The following is a 10,205-nucleotide window of genomic DNA, read 5'->3' as shown; positions in this document are numbered from 1 at the left end:
CCATCAATGATATTTTTTGGAATGCACTAATGACCAAATTGTAACTGTTGAATTTCTACTCTTGACACAAAAATCTTTCAAATCCTGATCCACAGATGTTTTGATGATGAGATAACCCAAAGCACTGCATATGAATAGAGTGTGAATTTTCTCACAGGTAGGTCAAGTTAAATTTCCTCTGGATTTTCTTAGTATTTAAAAAATATAAAAATGCATGTACCTATAACATAGGGATTCCATCTTCATTGTTTACTTTAGAGAAATGTGTGGTTGTGCATAAGGGCACAAATTTATTCCAATACTGTTTATCATAATGAAAAATGAGAAGTAACTCCAACTTCCAGTGGTTGCATAAATTGTGTTGGATGCTTATGGAGGAGTACCATGCAATAACAATGAATGATCTAAATCTGTGAATTAAGTCTATATTGATCATCAGGGCAACATGTCAAAAACAATGCTGAGTAAAACAAATGTAATATATCTCTTAAGTCACTTATGACAATAAAAGAATACACTCTCCAAAAAATATGTTTGTGGAGATAAACACACACACACACACACACAGACACACACACACACTGAAAGGACACACACACATCAAATTTATGACAATAGATTCCTCTGAGGAGGGATGATAAAGGGAATCACTTTATATGTAAAATATATTACATCTTTCATTTGAAGAAGATTAGGAACAATGATGAAGGTTCAACACTGGTCAATTATAAGTTGTAAGAACTTGAGAAATGTTGACATATTTTAACTATTGCTCTTTTAATCATTACTCACAAGTGGGAAAGCCTGTGTCTACAGTGCATTATGAGTCACAGTGCGCAGTATTTTGATATAGCACTGATATTGCAATGAAGATCACAGTACTGTGGAAGCAACAAAGTAAATATTATTGACAAACATTGTAATTGTAGTAATAATAGAAGTAGCTAAAAAGTGATCTAAATATAGACAACATATAAGTTCTGAACAAGCTCTGAGCTATCAGCTCTAGGTTGTTGCTTCAAAATCTATGTCTCCCTCTTTCTCTGCCCCTTCCCCCACTCTCTCAAATAAATAAACACCTAAAAATATGCTTATGAATTTAAATTTTATGGAAATGACAAGTCAGCTTTGACATCTTGAAGGAGTTTAAAGAAATCTGATGGAGTTAGAACAGCTGATCTCCTGGCATTTCTTATCCCCAGATCTCCAGTCAGGTGCGTCTGCTCGTCTAGAACTGGACATTCCTGAATTAGGGAGTTGAAATGTAAATCATGGTTAGAAAAATAGATCATGCAGTGTGATTATTTGTCATGCAGGACAAAGTTGATGAATACACGTTGATAAAAATTATTGAGAAAGGGTATTTTTGAAGCTGCTGTTGCTTGTGAACTGGCACTTTTCCCACCGGCATGACTCTCAGAACACTTAAGGAAATTCCATGTCAGTGTCATCAGAAGCAAGAAATATTTGTAGCAGAACACTCCAAGATTCTATTGGAGCAAAGGCTATATGTGGCACATACAATCCATGGACCTGTTTTTCCCCACTTCCAAAATTCCAAGGCTAAATAATAGATAGTGTGGATATTAAGAGGCGAGTGGGGAAGGATGTGTGTGTGTGTGTGTGTGTGTGTGTGTGTGTGTGTGTGTGTATTTGTTTGGAAAAGAAATCAATGATTTCATCTTGAATGAAGAATGAAAACAAACAAATAAATAATCTACTGCTGAACAAGTGGGCACTATTGCTAATTGTACCAAACAGACCTTAGAGCTTTCTGGCTATACATTTGAGAGGGAATGGCAAAATTAATCATAAGGCTGAATTTAAAAACCATAAAAACTGGATTACAATTCTGACAGGCATAGTAGTTAGTGACGTAAAAGTTATGCATTGATTCTGTGTTGCTTGAAAAATCTGATCCTGACCCACTTGTTGAAGACACAGTATAACCTAAGCAAAGGTTGATGATTCGAAGCATTTATCTTAATCTGACAGCATTGGCTTAAATTTATGGGGAGATGAACTGTCAGAAATGGTTAGTCTTGCCTGAAACCCTGTTCTTTCTTGGCAACATCTACTGTATTTAACAATTCAAACAAAATGTTCCTTCATTACTAAGCTAAGTGGGAATTCTACCAAATAAGTCAAGCTATTTCTTTTGACTAATTCCAGTATTTTCCAGAATTCAATTCTATGATAAATCTATGTCAAATTGGTAGAGGAAAGATTAGACATAAAATATATCATTTGCCTCTTTTTTAATGCACACATGGCCTTTTTGAACTTTCTAAATTCACTGAAAAGCACATGAGAAAAGAAACTTTCAGTACATTTTTCTTAATTGTATTAGCACATTGAGAAAATAAATGTTATTTTTCCCCAAAACACAATTTGGAAAACTATTAAATAAGGAAGTAGAATTGTGTGGGATGGGTCACTTTCTGTATTTTCCATGGTCACATTTAACAAATAATTTTCCCTAAATGATTGCATTTTCAGGACCTAATGTATGGTTTCACTAATTAATCACATCACTGTGTTTTAGTCACTTAATTTTAAAATAATGAACTATATTTTGTCTACTTTTTGTTATATTTCTCCATCAGGATTAAGTTTATTCAAGTAAGAGTCCACAGGATGGGGAAGTGAAGATTCAGACAGACAGCAAGTATGACTATGAAGGAGAAAATTATTGTTATTCCTGTCCTACCCATGCACCTCCTCTATTTTGTTGTTTCCAGGAACAATCTGTGAATTCACATATGGGTTTTATCTGAAGATAATGGTAGGTTGGAGTGTCTGAGTTTTCCCTTTAGCTTTTGGGGCCTTCTGGAGATTGAATTCTACTTGTACCAAAAGGTGTAAATGTCAGGCAGGTATGAAGAATGGGTAGGTTTCAGCAGTAAACGCAAAGACATACTTATGGGCTGCTGAGACCTTATAGTTATTAGTTCCTAAGGCTGCATTACACTAAACCTGACTCTTGGCAAGGTTTTGTTTGTCTCAGTAAAATGATCTCAGTCCTTCTTTATATAGTGATGCTTATGCTTAAGAAGACGCTGTAGGGCACTTATCTTGTGAGACTTAAAGTGTACTTTGTCATGGGAATCTGTTGGATATTAAACAATTTCAATCAAATTTGTATTTTAGGTATGGAAGATTGACCATGTATCTGTGGTAGCACAATGGAGTTGTTAACCTTTTTTCAAGTAGATAACTTAATTGGCCATTGACAGCTTAAATAATATTACATATTGCACACTTACACATCTAGGTATTGTTTCTTTATATTCTGAATTTTAGATGATTTCTAGAGCGTTTGGAAGCATCTGGAGGTCCAGACTGCAGGTGACCTTCAGTCAAATACTGTAGTACATTTCATAGAACCTGAAGTTAAAAAATATTTTTAAAAAAGATAAATTCAAAGAATGTCCACATAAATATGGGACATTATTTTAACTGAATGACTATAATTTTTGTCATTTGCCTCTCTTCTACAGGCAATATTAATGAAACAGTAATTTTTTAACTCTGTGTGTATGTGTGCGCACACACGTTTGTAAATGAGTCTATCTGTTTTATACATTTATGTATATATAGAGTTGGAATTTTGAGAATCAACATACTCTAACCCTTAGGGGCTCACACAGTTCTTATCACCAACTTCAGTTTCTCCAAACTCAGTATTGTTTTCACAGTTGCTGTGCATTTGTCCACAGGGCCTTCCTTACCCTGGGCTGAGAGACCACTAATTCTACTACAGAAATTAGGTTGCATCTGGTTCTTAGTCCAATTTTCCAATACATATGAGTTTCTCCTTAGATAGGAAAACACATTGCAGACTAACCCAACCTTCATTTCACCTCCTGGCATCTGTGTTTGTAGATCTTCCCTCTGGCTCTCCTATTCAATCTTGGCCACTTCCAAAGAGGCCACTGACCCATTTATGTTCTATGTCACCAAGTTGCTGCTATTGTACAGTCCCCAGAGGTCAAAGAAAGGCAGGAGTGTAAAGATAAGAGTTTCTTCAATCTCTGTTTAAAGTGCTTAGGAAATCGGAGGGCAAAATTAAGGACTGGTAGGGAAGAGTATGATGTTTTACCAACTTGCTTTATCTCCTTACCTCACAAAGTGAAAAGACTTTATTATTATTTTTAAGTTTTTATTTAATTCCAGTTAGTTAACATATAGTGTTAGATTAGTTTCAGGTGTACAATTTAGTGATTCAACACTTCCATACGTCACCAGATGCTTATCATAACACGTGCCCTCCTTAATGCCTGTTATCTATTTAACCCATTCTCTGACCCACCTCCTTTCTGGTAAACATCAGTTTGTTTTCTGTAGTTAAGAGTCTGTTTCTTGGTTTGACTCTCTCTCTCTCTCTCCCTCTCTTTCTTTATTTCCCTTTGCTTGTTGGTTTTGTTTCTTAAATTCCTCATGTGAATGAAATCATATGGTATTTGTCTTTGACTTGTTTCACTCAGCATTATACTCTCTAGCTCCATCCATGTCAATGCAAATAGCAAGATTTCATTTTATTTTTGTCTGAATAGTATTCCATATTTATATGTTCCATAGTATTCCACATATATATATATATCCCACATTTTCTTTATCCATTCATCTATCAATGGCGACATAGACTACTTTCATACTTTGAATATTGTAAGTAATGCTGCAATAAATGTAGGGGTGCATATATTCCTTTGAATTAGTGTTTTTATATTCTTTGGGCAAATACCCAATAGTGTGTGGCTGGATGGTGGGGTAGTTCTATTTTTAACTTTTTGAGTTTTCCACAGTGCCTGCATCAGTTTGCATACCCACAAAAAGTGCAAGAGAGTTTTTTCTTCTCCATATTCTTGCCAACGCATATTGTTTCTTGTGGTTTTCCGTTTTGTTTGCTTTCTTTTACTATTAGGCATGCTGACTGGTGTGAGGTGATACTGCATTGGAGTTTTGAAGCGTTTCTCTGATGATACATGATGATGAGCATCTTTTCATGTGTTCGTTGGCCGTATGTATGTCTCATTTGGAGAAATGCTTATTCATGTCTTAATTGGATTATTTGGCTGAGTTTTATAAATTCTGTATACATATTGGATACTACTAACCCTTTATTTTATATGTCATTCACAAATTTCTTCTCCCATCTATAGGTTGCTTTTTAGTTTTGTGGATTACTTCTTATTCTGTGTACAGCATTTTTATTTCGGTGTAGTCCCAATAGTTTATGTTTACTGTTGTTTTCCTTGCCTTAGGGTATTTATCTAGAAGCAAGTTGGTATACCTGAAGTCAAAGTAGTTACTGTCTGTGCTCTCTTCTAGAATTTTTATGGATTCACGCCTCACATTTAGTTCTTTCATCCATTTTGAATTTATTTTTGTGTGTGGTAAAAAAAAAAAAAAAACGTGGCCCAGTTTCTTCTTTTGCATGTGGCTGTCCAGTTTTCCCAGCACCATTTGTTGAAGAAACCATCTTTTTCCCAGTGGATATTCTTTGGTGATCTGTCAAAGGTTAATTGACCATACAGCTGTTGGGTTATCTCTGGTGTTTCGTTTCTGTTCTGTTGATCTATGTGCCTGTTTTTTGTGCTAGTACCATAGTGTTTTATTGCTGTAGCTTTGTGATATCACTCGGAATCATGATGCTTCGATGTTTGCTATTCTTTTCCGAGGTTGTTTTGGCTATTTGAGATCTTTTGTGGTTCCATACTTATTTTAGGATTGCTTGTCCACTTTTATACAAATTCTGCTGTTATTTTCATAGGGTTACATTAAATGTGTAGATTGTTTTGGGTAATATAGATATTTTAACAATATTTGTTCTTCTACCCCTATCAGCATGAGATGTTTTGCCATTTCTTTGTATTGTCTCTAATTTCTTTCATCAGTGTTTTATGGTTTTCAGAGTACAGTCTTTCACCTCTTTGCTTATATTTATTCCTAAGTATTTTATTTTTTTTGGTGCAATTGTAAATGGGATTGTTTTCCCAATTTCTATTTCTGTTGCTTCATTATTGGAGTATAGAAATGCAGCAGATTTCTATACATTGATTTTTGTATCCTGAGACTTTACTGAATTTGTTAATCAGTTTTAGCAGTATTTTGGTGGAGTCCTTTGGATTTTCCTTTCCTTTATCTAATTTTAGAGAGAGAGAAAGAGAGTAGGGGCAGAGAGCAAAGGGAGACAGAGAGAATTTTACGCAGGCTCTATACTCAGCAAAGCTTGACACATGGCTTGATCCCATGACCCTGGGAGAGTGACCTGAACTGAAATCAAGAGTCTGTATCAACTGACTAAGCCACCCAGGCAACCCTAGATTTTCTATATATAAGATCATGTTATCTGCAAATAGCAAGTTTTATTTCTCCTTTACTGATTTGAATGCCTTATATATATATTTTTTTATTATCTGATTGCTGTTGCTAGTACTTCCAGTACTATGTTGAATAAAACTGGTGAGAGTGGACATTCTTGTCTTATTCCTGACCTTATAAAAGGAAATGGTCTCAGTTTTTCCCCACAGATGTTAGCTGTGGGTTTTTCATATGTAGTGTTTATTATGAAGATGCATTCTCTCTAGATCTACTTTGTTGGGGTTTTGTTGCTTTTTGTTTTTTGGGTTTTTTACCATGAATGGATGTCATACTTTGTCAAATGCTTTTTCTACCTCTATTGAGATGATCATATGGTTTTTATTCTTTCTCTTATTGATATGGTGTATCATATTGATTGATTCATGAATATCAAACCACTCTTGCAACCCAGGAATAAATCCCACTTGATTGTGGTGAATAATTTTTTAATGTATATTTGGATTTGGTTTGCTAGTATTTGTTGAGGATCTTTGCATCTATGTTCATCAGAGATACTGACCTGTTGTTTTCTTTATAGTGGAGTCTTTATCTGGTTTTGGTAATAAGGTAATGCTGATCTCACAAAGTGAATTTGGAAGTTTTACTTTCTTTTCTATTTTTTGAAATAGTTGGAAAAAATAGGTATTGACTTTTTTCTAAATGCTTGGTAGAATTTACCTATGAAGGGTCTGGTTCTGAACTTCCATTTGTGAGGAGTTTTTGACTACTGAGTCATTTCTTTGCTGGTAATCCGGTCATTCAAATTTTAAAGACACTTTATTTTTTAAAATAAGACAGTGAATGCTTTTTCAACTGTGTAGTCCAGTAGCTATGTATACCTCCATTCTCTGTTTAGAGATCTCCACTTAGTGGATCAAGGTGGAAAATACTAAAGTGGGAAAAATAAGAATGATAGAAAAAGAAATAATTGATTTAATTTCCCCTCTGCATCTAGAAAGCAATAGGTTAGTGTAAAAACCATGGAACGCAGATCTAATCAGAATCACAAGTGAAATGAATAATGTACAATTTTTAAACCTGAATGGTTATAGAGAGGCAGAAGCAAGCATATAACAAAAACAAATAAGCTGGCAGAGAATAAAAACTCTAACAAACTTAAGAGATATATCTCATAAATTACAACTCTAACTGTTGTTGCTTTTTGTTCAGTATTAGTAAGATCTATGAGGTATCCCCAAGTATAAAATGATTGCATTCTGTCACATTACTTTTGGGGAGAAAATACAACATAGCACCTATGTGTGTCAGAGTAGCATGCATATTTTTCATTATATAATAAGAACTAAAATAAATCTCAGATTTACAGAGACATATTCAAGACTGAATTTTGAAATACTAGAAAAGCTAAGAAATTTATCAAAATGATTTTCTGTATTTCCCTTTTTTCACTGTTTACCTTCTCATTCACTTTCCATCCCACTCTAATCTGCTCTTAATTCCAGTTGTTATTAGGATAATTAATGAATAACCTCCTTATCTCTAAATTTAGTAGGGATATTCTTTCATTTATTTGTTTGCTTCCTAGTAACAATCAAGGGAATTTCTAAATACCCTTTCTTTGAAATATTTTCCCCACTTTCCTGAATTTTCCTGACATTTGCAGTCACTCCTTAGCCTCACTTTTGGAAATGCTCTTCTACCCATAGTCCTTAAATACTGGGATTACTCCAATTTTATTCCTGGGTTCTCTTCTTTTTGTATTCTATATTCTCTCTCTAATGAATTATATGCATCTGCTTCAATTTTCACCATTTGGTCAACCTATATACTGCAACCACCATACTAGAACTTGTTGAGTTTATCATTTCAACCTGAATTTTTCAAAGGTCCTTCAAATTTCATGTATTGAAAATCAAATTCATTTCTCACTCCCAAACTTGTGAAAATCATCCCCACAGTAGTAATCATTAATATATCCACCACCCCCCACCCATGACCTATATCCTATGCGTCACCAATATCTATCTATTAATGTTAATTTGTCAATGTTTCCAAATCCATCTAATTACCTGGATCTTACCACTACTTTAATACAAAGAATCATCCTTTCTAAACTTAATTAGGGCAACTCCTTTTTAAGTAGAGTGTCCATGTTAATAAATTTTCCCCCTTTTAAAATTCTGTTAGCTGCCACATCTTACTTCAATAATATTCCATAGCTATTAGGATAAATACCAATCTCCTTAATTGTTGTTCAAGGCACCACATTAACTGGTCCTTGTCCCATTAGCCTCATTTCACGTAGGTCTTTCACTCACACCCTGTACTGGCCTAATTTGTGTTCCCTAATCATGCCATATATCTTCATGCCATTTTAGAAAATGTGTATTTATTTTAGAGGAGGAGGAGGAGCAGAGAAGGAGGAAGACAGAGAATCCAAAGCAGACTCTGCTCTGACAGCAGAGAGCCCAACGCAGTCTGGAACTCCCAAACCTGGAGATCATGACTTGAGCCAAAGTCAGCCGGATTAACAGACAGAGTCACTAAGTGCCTCTATTCTCATGCCTTTGATTGGAAATCTCAACTTCTACTCACTTCGCCTGGTTAAATATAAACTTAGAGCTCTCCCTTCAGTTCCTACTTCCTTAAGTTAGCTTTCCTTGACCTCTCTTCTCTAGTTATGTGGTTTCAAGGCACCCTGCAACTCTCCTTCTTCATAGCACTTATTATAGGTATACACACATGCACACATATATATCATCTATTTAATATTTACATTTAAGCCATAAGCCCTTAGAAGGCAGAAACCCAAACTAGTACTACTTGCTACTCTGCATTTTAGTATCTAGCACTGACCTGGTGCTTGGTATTCAAATATTTGTTGACTAAATGAACGACATAAGAAAATAAACAGGTTACATTGTGGAGAGTATGAAATGCTCAGAATGGGATGACAAGGAGAGCAGGATCAGATTAGTAAGTAAAAAAATAATGGAACATGGGTCACAGTGAATAGAGATTATGAGTTAATATCAAGTGTATGTATATATTCATTTTACTTATGGTATTTATGTAGACGCATATTGTTAGATATTGTAAGGATTTACATACTATCTCATGTTACAAAGAAAGAACTTAGGTAACTTGTTTAATAAATTGTCAAGTATAATTCATACACAATGAGTAATCCGTTTTTAAAAATTGTTGCTTTTTTAAAGATACAAGTGAAACGTTTTCAGGATTCTTAGGAAGCTGTGGCATTTATACTGGCAATTTGGGTCTTTAGAGTGAATAGACTTTATAAGGAATGTCTATTTCAGAATGATGTGCTAACAATTCTCTTTTTTTCAGTTCAGGAACTCAAGAGAGCTGAGCCACAGTTATTGGTTTTCATGTAGAAATTTTAAATTTCTGTCTCAGAATAAACTTCATTTTAAGTAAGCTTCAGTAACAGCATTGTGTTATCACTGAGCAGCAAGAACATGTTGAAGGTATGTTCTACGTTTTTATTGTGTGTATGCACACTTTATTCCTCTCTTAGATCTGCTTTCCCTATGTTGTCTTGTAGGCAGCATAGTATGTGCTATATTTCTACCTGCAAGGCCACATTTTCCTCCCTTCTCTTACTGTTAAATTCTAATAATACCAATAAAAAAAGGCTTAAATACAAAGGGAAAAATAGAATTAGAGGATATGGCTTTGTTTAATTTAATGGGTTTTAAAAATCATTTTAAATCTATTTGTTCTCTTTGTATTACCACAATGCATAATGACAGTACTTGGAATTAATGTACATCCACGTGCATTACAATGGGTATTCACTGTAACTTAGCAACAGCTAAGTGGGGCTTCTTCCGCTTGTTGATTTCCATTGATGGGCC

Source organism: Suricata suricatta, chromosome 14, assembly GCF_006229205.1.
Source record: "Suricata suricatta isolate VVHF042 chromosome 14, meerkat_22Aug2017_6uvM2_HiC, whole genome shotgun sequence".
NCBI lineage: Eukaryota > Metazoa > Chordata > Mammalia > Carnivora > Herpestidae > Suricata > Suricata suricatta.
Note: the sequence above shows the minus strand (reverse complement) of the source record.